Raw genomic sequence first — 20,813 nt, 5'->3', positions numbered from 1 at the left:
ATGTTGAAGTCCTATAGGTATAGCATAATCCCACTTTTGTTAAAAAAAAAAAAAAAGAAACCTATATGGGAAGTATACATATAATGATGAAGAGATCAAAATAGGTAAAAATTGGGGAAAACATAGCACTATTAATATTACACTACTAATATTATTCTTGTGTGGAGAGTAGATTTTAAAGGATAAAGAGACTTATAGTTCTTTTTTTTAAGTCAAAGAATTTTGGAAAAATATTTATTTATTAAGTGATTCAAACATTTGGAGTTTTTGCAATGAGCACATACTACTAATGTAATCATAAGGAAATGCAAGATGTTATACATATATTTTATACATACATATATATGTGTATATATGTGTGTATTTATGTGTGTGTGTATATATAATGTATATGTGAATAATATTAGTATATTATTTTAGGTAAGCCACTACATTCCCTCAAAAGAGACAAGATTTATAGATAGGGTCCTGGGATTGATACAGATGGGAAATGATGCTAGTAACTAAAATACAACCAGACATTGATATAATGCCCACTGGTACATAGGTGTTACTGAAGTTGTGGGAATAAAGAGCGCTGGCCCAGGGACAGCAGATACGGTTGAGAAGAGGCTGGGGTGCCTGGATTAGAACCATGGGGATAATGAACATTTAAAAGACAAGGAGGGGGCACCTGTGTGGCTTGAGTGGTTGGGCGTCTGCCTTCGGCTCCGGTGTGGTTCCGGGTCCTGGGCTCTAGCCCCATGTCAGGCTCCTTGCTCAGCAGGGAACTTGCTTCTCCCTCTCCCTCTGCCTGCCGCTCCCCCCTGCTTGTGCTCTCTCTCTCTTTCACTATCTCTCTCTCTCTCTCTGTCAAATAAATGAATAAAATCTTAAAAAAAAAAAAAGACTAGGAGGAATCTTGAAGGAAACTTAGGTGCTTCTTGAGAACTAGAATAAGAAGTGATGTCACCAAGGCAGAAGGGAGCATGTTGTCAAACACTGCCAAGAAGTCTAAGGTATGAACCAAAAAAATCTTCATTGGATTTGTCAACTCAGATCCTGGCAAGAACAATTTTAGTTGTGTGAGCAAAATCAGATTATCCTGGGTTGAGGTGTAAGGTAGGGAGAGGAAACAGTGAGCATGGATGACTTTTTCTGGACACTCCTTTGTGTGCTAATCAAAACTGAATGTGCAGTATGAAGATATATATGTTGAAGAGAAAGCACTCTTCAAAGGTTCTGCAGCTAAATTGTGACTCAGATGACCTTGATTAAGGAAATTATGAAGTGCTTCTGTTGATTATTACGTACAGATTAGGACTTCACAATTTATGAAGAAGAATTTGGAAATGGTTTTGAGGAGAATCACACAGATGGTCATTTGATCATAATGTAAGCCTTTGAAGATAGTAAGTGGGAGAACTATCTTCAAGTATGAGGAGTGCTGTTACTCAGAAGAGTGTGACTATTTGTACTTTATCTCCCCTCAAAAGAGAACATGGAAAAGGACTTTGGTTGAAACATGAGGGATTTAATCTAGAAACCAAGATTTCCTGACGCTGTGATTGAATGTTTAAGCAGGTTACAGAAGTTTCTATAAAATCTCTTCTTAGAGGTCTCAGAAACTTAACATTAATAATTTTGAAATAAGACCTTAAGGAGTAAACATTGGTGAATTTGATTAATCCTTTCTGAGAGAGAATAGTTGGCTGATGGCTACGGTAGCTAAGGGACTGTCCGTGTACCTCCCTACAGCTGCATGGTGAGTTTCTTGCCAACTAAATCAAGCTGATTTGACACAAAGTGGTTGTTTGTAAGCCCCTGAGAGGTCTTTCGGCATCTCAAACCCCGAAGCTGCTCACAGTATTTCCTGTGGGCTTGGAGTTTAGACCTCAGGAAACTTGAAAAATCCATCTGGTGTTGGCGGAGTCTAGAATTCAGGAATGTAAGACAAAAGCAGAAGCGAAGTGAAAATCTCAGAGTACTATATGTCCTTGTGAAGTTTGGAGGCCTAAAACCATCTTTGTTTTTCTCTCACATTAAAGTGAATGGATGAACAGCTCATGGTGGGTGGTTTATGTGGTTTATATATTATTAGTCATCTTGCAGCATTGTGAGACCCAGGCCACTCCTACCACCAATTATATATATATATATATATATATATAGGTGGGAGAAGAATAGAAGCCAACCAGACTATCTTCATTCAATCTCCCTTTTATTCTCTTAAAAATTTATCTTTGTGTAGGAAACATTTTGTTACTTTTGAAAGGAGTGATATCATGAAATGTCTTTACAAGGACATTTGTATCATATTTTAAAGTTTTCCTTGGTATTATAATTATTGTGTCTCTAAAGATCTCTGTGAAATGTATTAACATAGATATTAAGTTCCAAACAGGAAAAAAGAGAGAGAAATTTTTACTTAATATACGCTTCATATGATGATGGCCCCTAGGTTTAAAATTGTGGTAAGCTTAGAAAGGATGTTGACTTTTTCTTTTACCTACTATAAATTGTTATTTAAACAGTAATAAACAAGATAAGTAGCTATTTCCACGGCTAATTATGTTTATGTGTTTATCTTTGTATATGTTTTCTATTCCATCTTCCTTTTTAGATTGATTATGTGCCTAAATTTGTTACCTTAGGACCTAAAACAGTGACAGTGCACCAGTTATGGCCAGAGCAAAAATCTAGGTTGCTTTTGAATAGAGTAATTAGCTATTAGTCTAGATTCATTAATTCATGGAATACTCACTTAAATCATTCATTCTCTCATTTATTTATTCATTTGGTGGCTACTCTGTACCCTGAGTCATGCTTAGCACTGGGGATGAATAACATATGTCCCATGCATTCCAGAAGCTTGCAATCTCTTGAAGGGAAACAGGCGTATGGAAACAAAAAGGGCAAATATATAGCTAAAACTCTTTGGGTTGCATGTGACAGAGACTCAAACTATTTTAAGAAAAATGGGAAATTTATTAGCTTACAGAATCCAGTGAAGTTAACAACAAACAAAGCATGAAAAGACAGGGATGCGGCCAAGCCTTGGGGAGGGCTGGCAGCAGTAATTTATCCTAGGACTGACTTTCTCTCCTTCACCTCTGTGGGTTCTTTAGAGTTACAGCTTCCTTGTCCCTCATTGTAGGTCAGATTTATTCTCCGTGGTCGTGAACTCACTTTTGCAACTCTTGGCTATCAAGTCTATGACTTCCACAAAAGAGAGGGATTCACTAACGTTCAAACCTTCAGTTACCAATGAGGGGCTTGAACTCATATAACACGGGATCAAGACCTGAGCTGAGATCAAGAGTCGGTCGCTCAACCAACTGAGCCACCCAGATGCCCCTTGAAGCTTCAGTTTAAAGAATTCTTGAGATGTTCTCTGATCATCCTGGCTTAGGCCAGGGGTCCAATTCTAAATCAGCCAAGTGTGGCCATTGGGAGAGGGTCATGTAAGAATTTGGCTCCTCTTGGAATAGCTACATGGATAGAGATGGGAAGAACAATTCTGGAAGAGTTCCAGACTGCCGTACTATATGTATCCTGCTATAATAGGTGCCATGATAGAAGTCTGAATAGGTATCAGTGAGGGCATAAAATGGGGCTTACTCCACTTGGGGAAATCAGTTGATTCTTTTTTTTTTTAAAGATTTTATTTATTTATTTGACACAGAGAGAGACACAGCGAGAGAGGGAACACAAGCAGGGCGAGTGGGAGAGGGAGAAGGAGGCTTCCCATGGAGCAGGGAGCCTGATGCAGGGCTCGATCCCAGGACCCTGGGATCATGACTTGAGCCGAAGGCAGACGCTTAACTGACTGAGCCACCCAGGCGCCCCAAGAAATCAGTTGACTCTTACAGGGAAGAGGTGATACTTAAGCTTGACTTTGAAACATATATAGTTATTCTTCAAGTAGATTATGGGGTTAGGTTGGGAGAGTGGGAAAAGGGTGTAGGATTGGTGAAAAAGGACGTCTGGAGAGGTAGGTTGGGCCGAAAGAGTGAAGATCTTGTATTTCATGTGCTGTCTTGTAGACAAATACTAAAAAGGTATTTTTTGAAAGAAGCACCTAAAAGTTCCTTTAGAATGTTTTCCAGCTAAGAAAACTATACACCTCATTGTTTTTCTTCTTTTCTAAATGTAAAAGATGTAACTTCTTAAAAGTCTAGCATTTTGAAAGGTTTATACATGTGTATTTAAAAGAAATATATGTGAATTTGTATAGATTTTATAAAATATATTTGGATATAAACTTTGTAATGTTGGTACCATTACAAAGATGATGTTAAAGATGTTATAAATGTGGCCTTGATACTAGGGTCTGACCTTTGAAGGAAATTGGAAGAAGGACTCAAAGAATGGACTGGGATTTTGGTAAAGTGGGAAGGGCAAGAGCTAGACCAAGATGGGGGCTAGAAAAAATGGGCTGAAGATAAAGATCCAGCTTTAAATTGGAAATAGAAGCCACTTCCCGGAAGAGGTAGTTCTAGGAACAGAAAAAGCGGTTCTACATGTGGTAGAAATTTTGAGTGGTGATCATAAGGCTTGGGGGTATTTCTGAGTATATAAATTAATTTCAGAATGATGTTATTTGAATCAATTGAACTTGAAACTGAAATTTACAGTCAATGATATTAAATTATTGCATTCTTACTAAGCTTTTTGACTTGGGTTTTGGAAATATTGATAACTGCTCAATTAATTAGGCAGGAGTCATGAGGACAGAAGCCTCGCATTTTTGTCTTTCAGTATGGCTGCCTCAGTGTTGCATATGTAAAAAGATTGTCTTATTGATTGATTTCTATAATTTGATAAATATGTCTTACAGGATATAGTATAGATATGTACTTATCTCAGATACATTTAATTATCACCTAGAAACTAAATTTAATTAATGAGGATTTTTCTCTAAATAATAGACTCATTCTTTACCTTTACAATCAGTGCAGCGAACCAAGACCAATAACATAGTATGTGATTAGATATTTGTTTTTGATTTGGGAAGATTTGTTTAAAGTAGAGCAGATTTCAGAATGACAAAACAAGTTTCCCTGGCAAGTTTGGTATCAAGCTTTTGTTTTGTTATACTTGATTGTGTACTTTGGCTGCATAGACCAAACATATGTTCCAATCCAATTTAGTCTCTGTTCAGCGTGATTCTCCTTATTTGTCCAAAAGTTTCAGAACTAATTTTTTTTGCACTTACTCTGAGCATTCAGTCTTCATGTATTTCAGGGGCAACAAGCACCCCAGGGATTTGGGTTTGAGTCACGACTTTTATAGTTAAGAAGCAAGCCATGCTATTTTAGGCGGTTTTAGTGTGGCAAGTTGGACGCCAGATGTTTCAAAGGATAAAGTATCCTGCTCTTATGGAACCATGTGCAATGTGATTTGTTTTCTGACGCAGATGATAGAAAAGTCACTTAAGTTTCTATATGCCATAGTTTAAGCAAAATGTTTCCTGTTCATTGTCTATGCTTCCAATAATCTCATGACTTTAATGTAAAAGTCTTTAGCATATTCTATGCTTCGTCTAGGAAAAAATACTTTAGAATCTCAGGTTATATACTTATTGAAATGGAAAAACAACCCAGTTTTTTCCCACTGTGATTCTCTTCCCTATGTGTCTCCTTTATTACTCACACAGAAAACTTCACTTCTGAGCTTTCTGGTCACCGCATGTGTAGAGGTTTTTCCCCCACACCGGTGAGCCATTTTCTGTGACATCAGCTGGGTATCCTACAATTTAACACAACTCTAACACTATCTACCTGGAGATTAGTGTTAATCACCTTTGCTTCTGACCAACCAGCTCTAAATCAGAGATTCCAATGACCCCTCCTTGAGTTTGATTAATCTGCTAGAGTAGCTTACAGAATTTAGGGAAAAACTTACTTACCTTTACCAGTTTATTAAAGGATATGACAACGGGGACAGATGAATAGTCACATGAAGAGATGTATAAGGCAGGGTATGGAAGGGTCCCAAGTGCAGGAGCTTCTGTCCCTGTGGAGTCGGGATGGGGCACCTTCTTGGTGTGGATGTGTCCACCAACCTGGAAGCTCTCTGAGCTCTGTAGTTTTGGGATTTTATAGAGGCTTATTCTCTCAAGAGAATGGGGGGTGGGGCTGAAAGTTCCAAGCTTCTAATCATGGCTTGGTGTTTCTGGTGAGCCCCCCTCATCCAGGAAGAGATACTCTTATTACCCAGAAAATTACTTGGGGTTCAGGAGCCTGTGTCGGGAACCAGGGTTAAAGACCAAATATTAGAACAAAAGGTGTTCCTTGTCACTTGTCACTTAGGAAGTTACAAGGTTTTTAGTAGCTCTGTGCCATGAGTGGGGGACAGAGATGAACATACATATTTTCTCTTATCTCACACTTACTTCATACAGCACCATGGATTAAAATCTTTGACATAGATAGTGAGTAACCTTAGGTCAAAAATAATTTTCACAAGAGAATTGTATTACATGTTAAATTTATAAAATAATTTCAGAGAATAATATAATTTTAACAATAAGCTCAATGTTTTTTTGCACGAGTTCCTTCTGCATTTGTTAAATGGTTTTCTCAATACCCCTGTTGGTTATGTGAATCATAGGATTCCCAATTATTTGATAAATGTGGAGTATGAAGTTTAATATATTTAGACTTGACAAAAGTTATCCAACAAGTGAGTCACAGTGAGAAATACCCAATACAAATATGCTATTCCCCTAAATTCAGATTAAGAAAAAAGAAATATGTATTTAATATTTTTCCCAATTATTTTAACAAAGAGTTGTAATAGCAGACTAATCACATATTAGAGTTAGACAGTTCCTAGAAATTATTTGGTCCAAGTCTTTAGTTTTCAGATGAAGGAGGGAGATCTCGAGAGTTGACCTGCTATGTGCCTATTCATCCACCCAGGGGCATCAGCCAGGCATATCCCAGAGAAGCCCTGTGACAGCAAACATAAGAACTCATAACCACAACTACCATCATCATTGCTACGTTGGGTGTTGCCATGTGCCACACACTGTCCTAGTATTTTATTTAATCCTTGCAATAATTTGTGGGTTACTTAACATTATCATCTCTGCTTATCAGGAAGAAAAAAGAGGGAGAGAATTAGAGGGGGAATTCACTTTTTAGCTAAGTGTTGAAAGAGCATTAACCCCATGCCTCCCTGACTTCAAAACCCAGTCCCTTTTCAACTGTTCTACCATTAAAAAATGGTGCCATGGTGAACCAGTTGCCAAATAGGGAAGGTTTACAGCAAGTCTATGACAAGATCAATGCAGAATTATTGGTGGAATAATAAAATTAGGTGTGTGATTCTAGCAGGGAAGAGACTATTTCATATCTGGTGGAGTTCCTTTGAATGGAGGATGTAGATCTCATGTTTTATTGAGTGGACCTCTCTACTTTAATTATCCCAATACTTTTTGTCTTCAGAGTCTTTCTCCTTTTCCTTCCAGCCATCAATCCAGATATAGAAGGAAGATGGAAGAGATATGGAAGTGAATAAAAATAACAGTCCAGGAAGCTTTGCACTGATTTAAAAAAACTTGTTTTGGGGCGCCTGGGTGGCTCAGTCATTAAGCGTCTGCCTTCGGCTCAGGTCATGATCCCAGGGTCCTGGGATCGAGTCCCACATCGGGCTCCCTGCTTGGCAGGAAGCCTGCTTCTCTCTCTCTCCCACTCCCCCTGCTTGTGTTCCTGCTCTTGCTATCTCTCTGTCAAATAAATAAATAAAATCTTTAAAAAAACAAAAAAAAACTTGTTTTGCACTGATTTGCAATTAGTTATTGAGTGAATCACTCTATTCCTGACCTCATAAAGCTCACATTTATATGTATGTGTATGTGTGTATGTGTGTGTGTGTGTGTGTGTGTGTGTGTAGGATGCACAAAAACAAGGAACTTCATTTGACTATAAATAACTTTCCACAGCAGTAGCTTCTCACATGAATGAACACATTTAGAGAATACTGACTACAATTTAGATGTGTTTTTTTTTTAATTCAATAAGTTCCTACTAAGTTCAGAAGCTGAGAGTTTGATCCCACAAATTGATCAAAAGCCTTGTAGTACTAAAATGGCTGTTCTCAGAAAAGTGTTTTCAAAGATCTCTAAAGCTCTATAAACACTTCATTTTTTGTACATGTTAGAACTGTCTGCTGAAGAATTCATCCTATCTCCAGGGTATACACTGGGTGAGAGAAGTGAAATAGGATGTGGTATGAGAATAAATGGTCAAACAAGGGAGAGGAAAAAACTCTCTAGTTTTCTTCTGCTTGGAAATAAATATGCAGGAAACTCTTATAATGGCAGCCTTAGCGTTTTGTCCTTTCCTTTCCTTTCCTTTCCTTTCCTTTCCTTTCCTTTCCTTTCCTTTCCTTTCCTTTTTTTCCCTTTTTAAATCTATGGAGATATTTAAAAAAACAAAAACAAACTGCATCTGGAAACATTTTGAGCTAAGACACTGTAAAAATGTGTTGCATGATATATTGGGAAAAGAGTTGGTTTAAAGTAACAGGAAAACTCAAAATGAGATAGTTTATGTCTCCATTGTATGTCTGGAGGAAAAAGTCCATGGCCATTAGCAAGGCTGTGCTCCACAAAGCCCTCAGGGATTTGGTCCCCCCCTCCCACCCCCAGCTCGGTGACCTCTCTTCTCAAGGTCACCAAGAAGGCTGCTTCAGCTCTGACCATCATGTTACTTTTCAGGTAGCAGGAAGAAGGAGAAGGAGGGAGATACCTCTATTCTCTCCCTTTAAGATATTTACCATAAGTTGCTCATACATGTATCACTTCTATTTATACCCCTCCGGCCAGAATTTGGACAAACGAAAAGAGGCTGGGTGGGAAAAGGAGTCTTTATTTATTCCAGGTGGTCAAACACCTAACTAGCTCAGGAGTTCTATGACCATAGGAAGCAAAAAAATAGTGAGGGGCAACTATAGCAATTTCTGCCACAGACGACTCTCACTCTGTTCTCAGCCCCAAGTGCTGCATGTTGATAATTTTAAATCCAGAATGAGCATGGCTTCAGCGAAACCTATTCTTCCCAACTCGTTTCTGAGATGCACGTCTCTTAATGCTCAGAGACACACGGTGGGCAGAGGCTGGTATTAGAAAAAGACGAGTGCCGAGTGGATTTGTAGTTTGCTTTGGGTCCCACTGAAATTTCACAGAAACAGTAGCATCACCTTTGCATGACCCGTTGCCTTCATAAGGATGCCTTTAAAGTTGCAAAACGATTGAGGCTCCTTCCGGCACCCAGAATGCTGTTGCGCCATTGCCTGACTCATTTTAAATTGAGAAACAGTCGGGACCTGGGACGGCAACTCCTGCTGCCTGACCTCCGGAGGATTTTCCTTTCTGGAGTTTTAATAGGTGTCATCAGCCTAGCAGGGGAGACTCTTGGCAAACCCGAGGCTTTCTCCTTCCAGAAGCTCACTGATCCTGCCTCTGTGAAAGGGCCAAATTTGTCAGTGGGAAAAGAATTTTAAGAAGTATCATGAAGTAAACTGTTTTGCCATGGTCTGAATATGGACCCTCGGTAATAAAATCTTCTTACATTTTCAACCATGGCATTGAATCATCTCTTTAAATAATTAGCAAGTAGAGAGACAAGATGCAGGCATTCACTTAGCTCTTTGAAAAGGAAAACTTTATTAGACGTGAGTACACTGGGGAAGAGTGACTCAAACTGAGGCACATGCCGCTTTTCATAGTTGAAGGCCGAGTGTACTTTGCAAAGATCTTGTATGTGAACGAAATAGCACCGCAGTTACGTGTCTGTCCAGGTAGCTGAGATTGACTGTTAGACGCTTCTCAAGTCAAATACTTATTACTACTAGACGGTAATCCTGTTCTTCACGTAGTTCTTTTTCTCAGTCTCTTCCCTCACCCACTTTAAAAATGATCCCAATGTTCCACTCACTGAGTGTGGGAAGACCCAGAGCAGCAGGAGGGAAAGAATGACAGAAACGCAGTGAAGGCCGTCGGAAAGCTCTGCCAAGAAGCGTTCTGAAGAGGTTAATCACGCTCACATGGTAATGCTCTTACGTTGCCTTTACGTTAAAAACATCCAGCTACTGTGTGGTGTTTAAATCATCTGTCTAATAACAACAATTCAAATTGTAATTGCCTACCCTTATATATGGAAATATTTGGTTGGACCAAGTTCGTTCTCAAATGTTGGTCAGTGTTCTGAGTTTTAAAAGGTGTTACTCATCATACTGCATGGAGCCTCTGTTCTTCGTCCCGTCTGGCCACAGTTACATTGGTTTCCAAATTCAGAACTGTGACAACATGCGGGTAGAGTATCCAAAGTTGTTTTTGCCATCTGACAGAGAAGAAAAGAAAATGTACTGGGTAAAGTATGAGAGACTTTCTCCTTCTCTGAAACTACCTCCCACCAGAAAGAAACAAAATTAAAAACAAAGGAACCAGAAAATAAATGCGTGTCTGGGAATCCAGGGATTAATTTCCTCATAATATACCTGTTTCAGCAAATACTTGCAGGGGGAAGTGTTTGCCTGTTCCTCAAATGTCATAGCTTTCTTTTGGTCTCTCTTGGTGGATCCAGTTTCTCAGCAGTCTGATGTATTCCTTGTTGTTTCTAGTATTTTCAGTGGACAAGAATCATCTGATACATAATCCACGACTGGGCTGGAGGCTGCTCACAGCTGGCCACAGCTGTGCTAGAGTAGCCTGAGAACTGAACTGTTCATATAAGGTGGTTTAAGAAGGTATTTGCAAGTGGAGCAGAAAATGGGCTCTGTGCCAAGCTCAGCTGGTGACGGGGGTTAGCCTCTCAAGGAATTCCACTGGTCGTTGGTGGTCACGAAGATGGAGCTGAGCAGAGAGTGGAGGATTCACTACCCCTAAGCCTGCTGCATGGCTGAGTTGCAGCCTCCCTTCGGTCAAGGAGATGTGCCTAATGTAGTGAAAGCCCATGTTTTTGTCTTTCTTGCCCCCTAAGGCTTTTCACCACAAATTCCTCTTTGGAGAAATTCTAGCAGTGACACCGTATTTTCATTAATATCGGAGTGTGTGTGTGTATATATATATAGACTCTTAAAGCATGCCATGTCTTTTGTTTGGGGAGCACCAGTCCTTACAGTAGGCTAACTGATGCCAAATCTTCTTACAGAAGCAGAAATAGTAACCTGATCAAAACCAGTGGAGTGGAGCAGCAGTGGGCCAGAAATAGGTATGGCGAACAGGACGAAGAGTATGAATTGGGAGGAGGGGCCTGGTTTGCTTTGATTCTAGACAGACTAAGGGAAGGAGTTTGAATTCATAGAGTAAGGAAGTACTGGATGTCATAGGTTAGAATGCAAAATGGTGAAGTCTAGAGGACAGGCGGCAATAGCAAGACGTTTTCATTACTGAGATAGCAAAATAGGTAGGGTCCAGACTCTAGAAAACATGGTGGTGCCCCACAGAGGAGATACTGAGACAAGCTTTTGGCACAACAGAGGGTGTTTTCACTTTTTCCTTTTATGTACTTCTGACTACATGCGGCTGCTCATTGCCAAAGGAGACTCATGGGCGGTCCCCTCCTGAATCAGCAGTGCCGGAGGTAGTCAACCTTCTGGGAAGCACTTACACACATCTATCTGAAGTTGATCATGGCTCTACGATCATTGCTTATTTTGAAAATTCACTGCCAAATGAAGTTACTTTAGAACTTTACTTACAATTTTCCCCCAATATAAGCAGAGGATAAGTTTAAATCATTTTCAAATTTCAAAGAAGTGGCGAAAGTAAACATTGTTACCTTATCCACTGCTTCTTTTGGGATTGGATAAGAAAGCTTCATGGTGAAAATGAAGGGTCAAAATGTTAGATGACTTTCTATTAAGTTTAATGTCTTCTGTGGTGTTGTAACATAGCATTTTCCTGAGACAGCTCAGGAAATCATGAAGAATTGGCATGTAAAATAAAATAGTAACAGGATATTATAGTTAAGGAAAAAGCCATGAAGATAAAGGCTGCCTAAGGCTGAAATTTCTTGATGGCATTAATGAGGACAATGCAGCTTCAGCTAAATCTCTTAAACCAAATTGGTAGATCTGGGCTATGTTGTGTGTTGGTGGATGAGGTCCAGTCCCTTCTCTCTCTCTCTCTTTCTCATCTTTTCCCTACTCCCATCTGTCTTTATCCAAAATTTTCAGGGTTGTTGACAAATGAATATAATGAATATGAGAGGAAGCTTACCCTGTGGTTCTGGGGGGCCCAAGGAAAGGATTAGCAATCCAGGCCTGACTTTCGGCACCTCCTCTGGCCAGGTGAAAGCCAACAAGGGTAAGGGCGAAGGCCACCTCTCCCCTCTCCCTGGCTGTCAGTAGGGTCCAGGGCCTGAGGTAGCTTAGGCCAAGAATTTCCTCTCACTATGCCTCATGTACCAGCATACAGTTAAATTATATGGACTGAGCATGCTGTTCATTGGGCAGCAATATTTTTATTGCTTCACTGTACTTAACCCTCTGTCTCTACCCAAAGAACCATTTAACTTTTCTTTTTGCCTCAAAAAGTTATGAGTTTCATTTATTTTTAGAAAATGAGTGCTCATTGAGTGCTTTTGTGTGCACAGTCCCGAACTCTGAATTGTGGCAGTGGGAAGAATTTAAAAGACATGATCCTTGCCCAGTGAATGTCCTTATACACATGGTAACATCAAGGTATATATAGCAGTTTAAGAGCTGTGCAAGAAGTAATTACAGTAGAGCTAGAGTTGGGAAATTAGAAAGATAGGTTTTCATGAAAACCAAATGTTATACAGACCAAGTTTTCATGGACTCTGGTGCCCGATTTTTTTTCAATGCACCTTTCCTGATATTATTGCCAGCCTTAGGGACATAGGCCTGGGTTGATGTATGCTCTTGTGGTGTCTATGTATATTTCTTTACCACAGTTACCGTTATTTCTTTACCACAGTTGTTTTCTCTTAATTTCACTAGGACACCAAAACTAGTGGGAAAAGGCCAATGAGGAAATTCTTGGGGAAAAATCCACATATAATATTTTCATTTCTAATGAGAAAACCCAAAGGGAAAAAAGGTACTCAATACACAGAGGATGCTGGCAAAATATTTTACTAGGATGTGGTTTTGATCAGGTTACTATTTCTGCTGGGATAGAATGTGTTTTGTTTTACTTTTTAAATAATTTTTTGATCTCCCTTACACATTCTCCATTATGGGCCCTTTCCTACTCATTGAAAACTTATGCAGAAACACATAGTACACGCTATTCTATATTTACATTAGGCTAGCTTGGAGAGTTTTAGGGAGAACACATACAGTTCTTCCACTAGACTGAGCTGTTGAAGTCACAGGAAGTATTTTTCCTTGTCCCTAAATGTGGGTCTGGAGGCTAGAACCCTGACTGTTGGCATATCACCAGCTTTCATGGCTTACATCGTCCTTAGAAATGAAAGAAATGCATTTTCATAGGCACACAAATCAAACATGACACTTGGTTTTATTCCATATTTGGGGAGCACTTGACGGTTTTTTCATCCCAGGTGATGTGGCTGGCTTATATGCATTACCAGTATGTTCATTTTACACCTCTCATCCTCACTTTTCTATCTCCCGAAATATAAGATGAACATGACAAAATTATCTGACAGTTGCTATGGATAACAAGATTCTCTCCATCTTTGCAATAGAAAGGTCCATCAAAGAATTATGTCTAGGTATTTTTATCATTTGGAGCAATTATGTTGAATGTCCTTTAACTTTGGTTTTGGCTTTGTAACAGAATGCATAGCCGGGGTGTCTGTCAATACAGTGCCTATGTGGAGTCCAGATCTCATTCTGCCATAATGACTATAACATGGTGTGAATGTTGAAACCAGAAAGTTCATTTTTGAAGTCTGAAAGCAGCTGAGAACAGATGAGGGTAACAGAGCAAAGCTTGCTTCCAGCCTTGGCTATTCCTACTGCCAGGACATTCTTCTCCCATTACTTCATATGGACTAGATAGGAACAAAGGTGCTCTGCAGATATCCCCATGATTCCTGCTCATAAAAAGAGAAGGAAATCAGCTTACACACTTAGTGCAACCACATATCACCTGTTAAAAACTTTCTGGTGATGTTCAGCTCTCTAAATTACAGCAGCTTCTCAAACGTTACTGTGTCTGCAAATCCTTGGAGATTTAGTGGGCCTAAGATGGAGCCCAGAGAATATGCACATTTAACAAGCTCCCAGGAGATGTTGATGTTGCTGGTCTGTGGACCACACTTGGGTAACATGAAATTAGAGCATGATGCTCAAGTGGCCTAGATGTCAGGTCTACTAACAGTATCACTAGGTTTATCTCTGATCCATGGAATCAACTGCATTTGGAATCTTAGTTTACCTCCTTTTAAATATTTGTTGTTGGTCAAGAGAAGGATCTTGATAGAGGAGGTGTCAGATAGAAGAGTGACAGGATAAGGGCTAGGGGGTATATGGAATGGTCTCATACTGGGATGAGCCTTCATACTCCCATAATTCTGTAAGTCCTACTGGTTAGAGAGCCATTTGTATTAACAAATAGTCCCTTCAAAATGTTAGATCTTAGTTTAAATCAGTTTCACTAGCTGGTCTGCTCCTAACTGGAAACTGCTGATGGGAGAGGTGGGTTATTGAGGAAAGCCTGGGGTAAGAATAAGAGTTCTGGGACTTCTATAGGAAAAACAATCCTGCGTGTTTCCTTTACTCTCCCACAACTACCACATTTCACTTCTGACATTTCTAGTTACCAAATGTGTGGGAGTTTCCCCCACACCAGCAATTCTCTCACACCAGCTGAGTGTCCTACAATTCAACTCAATTCTGACACCATCTACTCAGACAGTGTCAGATCCCACAGGTTAAGGGCTCAGTCCCATAAGATTGACCTCCCCCACCTTCAGGTGCCAATCACAAGTTCCAAGTTATCACCTGTACTTCTGACTGATCAGCTGTAAGTCAAGGTCCCCTGATTTTTTCCCTCTTTGCATTTGATAACTTATTAGAATGGCTCACAGAACTCAGGGAAATATTTACATTTACTGGTTTATTATAAACGGATATGACAAAGGGTGCAGATGAACATCCAGGTGGAAGAGATGCATAGGGCAAGGTATGGGAAGAAGGGTGAGGAGCTTCTGTGCCCTCACCAGCCATGACACCATCCCACTCTTCCATGTGTTCAGCAACTTAGGGGATTTTTATAAGGCCTCATCACACGAGCATGATCAATCCATAAATTAATCTCTAGTCCCTTACCCTTTCCTGGAGGATGGGAAGTGGCTCTAAGTTCTAGGCTTCTAATAATCATGGCTTGGTGTTTCTGGTGACCAGCCCCTGTCTAGAAGATATCCAGGAACACAACAAGGGTCACCACATTAGAACAAAAGACACTCCCATCACCCAGAAAATTACAAAACATTTAGAGCCCTGGGTCAGGCACCAGGGCCAAAGACAAATAGTCTAACAAAAAAATGCTCCCAGTGTTCTTATCACTTAGGAAATTATAAAAATTGTAGGAGCTCTATGCCAGCAACCAGGGAAAGAATCTAATATAACTGATGTTATATAACATGTATTACATGTTATATCTAATAGAACATGTATTACATATTATATATGTATATATGAAACATCTATTTTACCTATATGTTTATATATATATGTATATGTATATATACACACACACAAACATTTTTTTCCTATTATTTCACAGAACTGGCTGGGAATGAGGAAAGATAATCTGGGGGAATGTGACATTTCAGAGAATAGTTGATCTGCAAGGGGCAATGAACAGTCCAGGAGAGAATAGGAGTACGTGCTGAATGGCCTGATGGGGATTGGAGAATCCAGGAGGCCCAGTTGGGATGGTTAGTCCTAGCACAAGTGGATGACATCACTAAAGATCAGCACAAAATGCACATTCCATTGATCATGAACCAGCTGTATCATCTTCCTTTATGAGAAAGAGCATAATTAAAAAAAAACAACAACAACTTTGATGAAAACATTCTCCCCCTTTCTTTTCAGGTGGATTCCTCCTGGTTTGGCAACCAAGAAAATATTTAGTTCAGTGTTTATACCTGCTGGAAATTCCAGAAATCTCAGTGTCCAGACCAGTTTTCTTTACAAATCTGGGATGCAGCACCCTCTATTGAAAAAGAGAGATCAATTCTCAGACTTTGTACATTTATGCTAGTTTTATTTTATTGGTACCAGGGTGTTTTGAATTCTTGAAAAGGATGCAGTTCCTAGAAACTTTTAGAGGAAAAACATTAAAAAAGTATTTTGACAATTGAGTGGCTGGAATTTTCTGCCTCAGTGGATCTGGGGCAAGTAATGTGCATTGAATTTTTCCAACTGGACCATAATCTTCCACTTCAATTAAGTTGATTTTTTAAATAGTAAACTGTGACAATGAGAAACTTGGAAGGGACAGTGACAAAATGATAGGTGCTAACTGCTTATTTATTTTAATTTATTGTATTTAATCATTATAATTACATTAGTGCCCAACTTTCTTAGGATTAAAGGCTAGATAATCTAACAAAATAAGAATTAGGAAATCAAGACCCTGATTACTATTGAATTTCTACCATTTAATTACATCAGATATATCACAAACTATCTAATATTTGGAGAACATAGTCCATGATCCCTAGTATTGAAGATAAACTGTATACCTAATTACAATCTTAACTCCTTTATGATGTTCCAAATAACCTTTTCCCTGTAAAATGATTATAACAATGGCCACTAGTTATAGCCTGTGTGTATATAAGGCTTTATATTTATAAGGTATCTTCTATATATTTTTTCATTAGCCTAGTCAGTTCTTTAAGTAATTCTAACTTCCTGATACAAATTTTTCCTGAGATATGGAGTATTTTTTTTTAAGATTTTATTTATTTATTGGAGAGAGAGAGAGTGTGAACACAAGTGGGGGGTGGGGAGGAGGGTGAGGGCATAGGGAGAGGGGAGAGGGAGAAGCAGACTCCTCACTGAGCAAGGAACCTGATGACAATGTGGGGCTCGATACCCAGATCTCTGAGATCATGACCTGAGCCGAAGGTGGACACTTAATGACTGAGCCACCTAGGTGTCCCTATTATGGAATATCTTGACTGTGAATCAAAACTTCTTTACTTGTGGGGTGGAGAGGAAAGTGAAGATAGCATTGTCTTTCCTGTCTCTCAAATTACAGCTGTGAAGACAGAGGTGTCTGTGTGGGGCTAAAGATTCTCATCAACAGCATTGGCCATACAAACCAGGTGTTTGGGTTTCCTTCAACATTTTTCCCATTTCTATTTTGCTTATAGACTTAAGTTTTTCCCCTTCATATTATACTTTGTTCTTTCATTCTTTCTTTTAAATTTGTTCAAGTCATGTTGGTTTAGATCTTCCGATAGTTGACTTTTTTTTTTTTAAGATTTTATTTATTTGACAGAGAGAGACACAGTGAGACAGGGAACACAAGTAGGGGGGAGTTGGAGGGGGAGGAGAAGCAAGCTTCCAGCTGAGTAGGCAGCCTGATGTGGGGCTTGATCCCAGGACCCCGGGACCATGACCTGAGCCGAAGGCAGACGCTTAACGACTAAGCCACCCAGGTGCCCCAGTTGACTTATTCTTAACACTGACTTTGGCCAGCATTTAAAAACTCTTCTAATACCAGAGACAAATGCAGTTACAACTTAGATGATTAATGGTAGCATGTTTGACATAAGTAGGCCTGGTAGATATCTGTTATTGAGAATTTAATAAAATTATCTGTAATCATATTGACAAAGCAGTTTCTTAGGGCCATCTGCTTATTTATTAAAATGATTTTTAGAGATATATTGAACCAGATGGTTTTCAAGTAGGATCTGACCTGTATTGGCCTATTTTTTTCAACTCTAAGGTATATTTTATATTACCTATATACCCCATCATCCTGTCATCTTGGGATAGGATCCCCCAGAGTAAAGGTATTTCCTTTACTAAATCACTCTGCCTACTTTTCTATTTGTTACAAGAAAATATCACCATTTTTATTAGAATATTAAATGAGTAATCACTTTACACCTGCCTGCATAGATGATGTTTAGGTATGGGCAGGAATCAAAGAAAAGAAATGCTCCTGTGTTCACAGTGATTGTCATTCATGATATTTTATTTTCTTAAAAATTTTTTTCTCCAAAACAAAACAAGATGGATACTGTTATGGTGACATGAAGAGGAAAAAGCAACATGTGTATTCCCCACTCTGGGCAGTTGGAGGTCTCTGGAGAAGCACAAAGGCAAGGAAGCCAACTCAAGATGCAGTGTGTCCTGATTTCTTCTTTAACAGGACAACTTGAACAGGACACTGGATTAGTGTGTGCCATCATTCCTGGTCCATGGTTTCTTTAATGTCAACCACTTACTAGAATAGATGAGGCAATTTGGATAGGCAACTACATGATTTATTGCCATACTGACATGATCAAGGGCTGCAGGGAAAGCAAGAGTTCTGAGGTGTCCCAGAAGTTCTCAGACATGGATGGATTTTGATGGTTAAATTTACATATTTATACATAACCATGAAACACTTCTTCCTTTGTTCCTACTCAAGATTCCACACAAATTCCTGCGCATTACCTTTGTTGGGACTATCTTAGGGAACAGCCTATCCAGGAACCTCAGGAGGATCACATTGCAGGGTCTTTTCATTATCATGTAATTAAAAATGGGATGCCAGATGGTCCTTTCTATTACACCTCCAATGAAATTTGTGTTTAGTTCAACTGTGCGCTTCTCACTGTGGTTCTGGTTTCTGGTTTTTGACAGAGACCCATCTTTCTTAGAATATTTTTTATTTTTATTTTCTTGTTCTAAAGCACTATGACATCTACTTTTTATTATACTTTATTCTCCATCAATGTCACTTAACAGTAAATCTGAAAAATTAATGTATGCTTTATATATTTAACTTCAGTGTCTTTTTTCCCCTTTATATATATATTAATAGAAAAGATAGATGAACTAAAAATTGAGATAGGAAATAACAATAGGACATAGAGAATTTTTAAGATGAGGAGGATTTTATTTATTTATTCTTAAAGAGTGTTTATTTGAGAGAGAGAGAGCAATAGCACACGAGCAGGGGAGGAGCACAGGGAGAGAGAGAAGCAGACTCCCTGCTGAGCAGGGAGCCAACGAGGGGCTCAATCAGGGGCTCGATCCCAGGACCCTGAGATAATGACCTGAGCCGAAGGCAGATGCTTAATTGACTGAGCCACCCAGGTCCCCCAGATGAGAAGGATTTTATAGAAAAAAAAGTTGAGTGAGAATACCAGAATGAAGGTGGGGAGAAGAATTTGTGATCAGCCAATAAATGTATGTGTGCATGTCTGTGTGTTTCTGTTTGGCAGTGGTTGAGGGCCACTGGACATACAGAAAAATGGTACAGCATCTCTTGGACCCATGGTTAGCTTGCTTAAGGGAGTTTCCTTTTATTGTCATCTTCAGATGGGTAACTTTATCCTAATGCTTTTTCTATAGCAAAACAATAGGAAGGACTTGAATTAAAAAAAGTAAGATCCCAAAGGAAGAATCTACATGTTTACTAAAACAGTTGGAGGGACATTGTTTGATGGTAATGGAGAGCTAAGGCTCAGAAAATACATTCTTTAGAAAATTGTTTCTCTTCTGATCTATACCATGCCCCAGACCAGCACAAAAACATGGTAGTAATGTACATATCTAGTGAAAGTTCCTTTAAAAACAGACCAAGGATATTGATGAAAGAATAGATGTGTAAATCAATGGGATAGAACAGAGGGTCTGGTAGTAGAGCCACATGTAAATGATCAGTTGATTTTTTACAAATGTGCAAAAACAGTTCAATGTAGAACAAGTGGATAGAGTAGGTAAAGAAATATGTATATGTATATCTGCATGTGCTGGAACAATTGCACATTCATATATAAAAATGAATCGATCCATATTTTCTACCATATGTAAAAAATTAAATAAAAATGGATTATAGAACTTAAAGTGAAGTAAAAAACTACACAAATTTTAAAGAACATAGAAGAAAATCTTTGTGACCTTGGGTTACACAAAGATTTCTTTTTTTAAATTGTTTTTTAAATTAATTTTTTTATCATGTTATGTTAATCACTGTACATTACATCATTAGTTTTTGATGTAGTGTCCCTGATTCATTGTTTGCATATAACACTCAGTGCTCCATACAATACGTGCCCTCTTTAATACCCATCACCAGGCTAATCCATTCCCCTACCTCTAGAACCCTCAGTTTGTTTCTCAGAGTCCATAGTCTCTCATGGTTCGTCTCCCCCTCTGATTTCGCCCCCTTCATTTTTCCCTTCCTACTATCTTCTTCTTCTTTTTTTTTTTTTAACATATAACATATTATTTGTTTCAGAGGTACAGGACTGTGATTCATCAGTCTTACACAATTCACAGTGCTCACCATAGCACATACCCTCTCTAATGCCTATCAGCCAGCCACCCCATCCCTCCCACCCCCCACTGCTCCAGCAACCCTCAGTTTGTTTCCTGAGATTAAGACTTCCTCATATCAGCGCGGTCATATGATACATGTCTTTCTCTGATTGACTTACTTCACTTAGCATAATACCCTTCAGTTCCATCCACGTCGTTGCAAATGGCAAGATCTTGTGTTTTTTTTTTTGATGGCTGCATCATATTCCATTGTATATATATACCACATCTTCTTTATCCTTTCATCTGTTGATAGACATCTTGGCTCTTTCCATAGTTTGGCTATTGTGGACATTGCTGCTATAAACATTGGGGTGCACGTACCC

Source organism: Leptonychotes weddellii, chromosome 2 (genome assembly GCF_054177405.1).
Source record: "Leptonychotes weddellii isolate Sample4059 chromosome 2, ASM5417740v2, whole genome shotgun sequence".
In the NCBI taxonomy this organism is placed as follows: Eukaryota; Metazoa; Chordata; class Mammalia; order Carnivora; family Phocidae; genus Leptonychotes; species Leptonychotes weddellii.
This window is presented reverse-complemented; position numbering follows the sequence as displayed.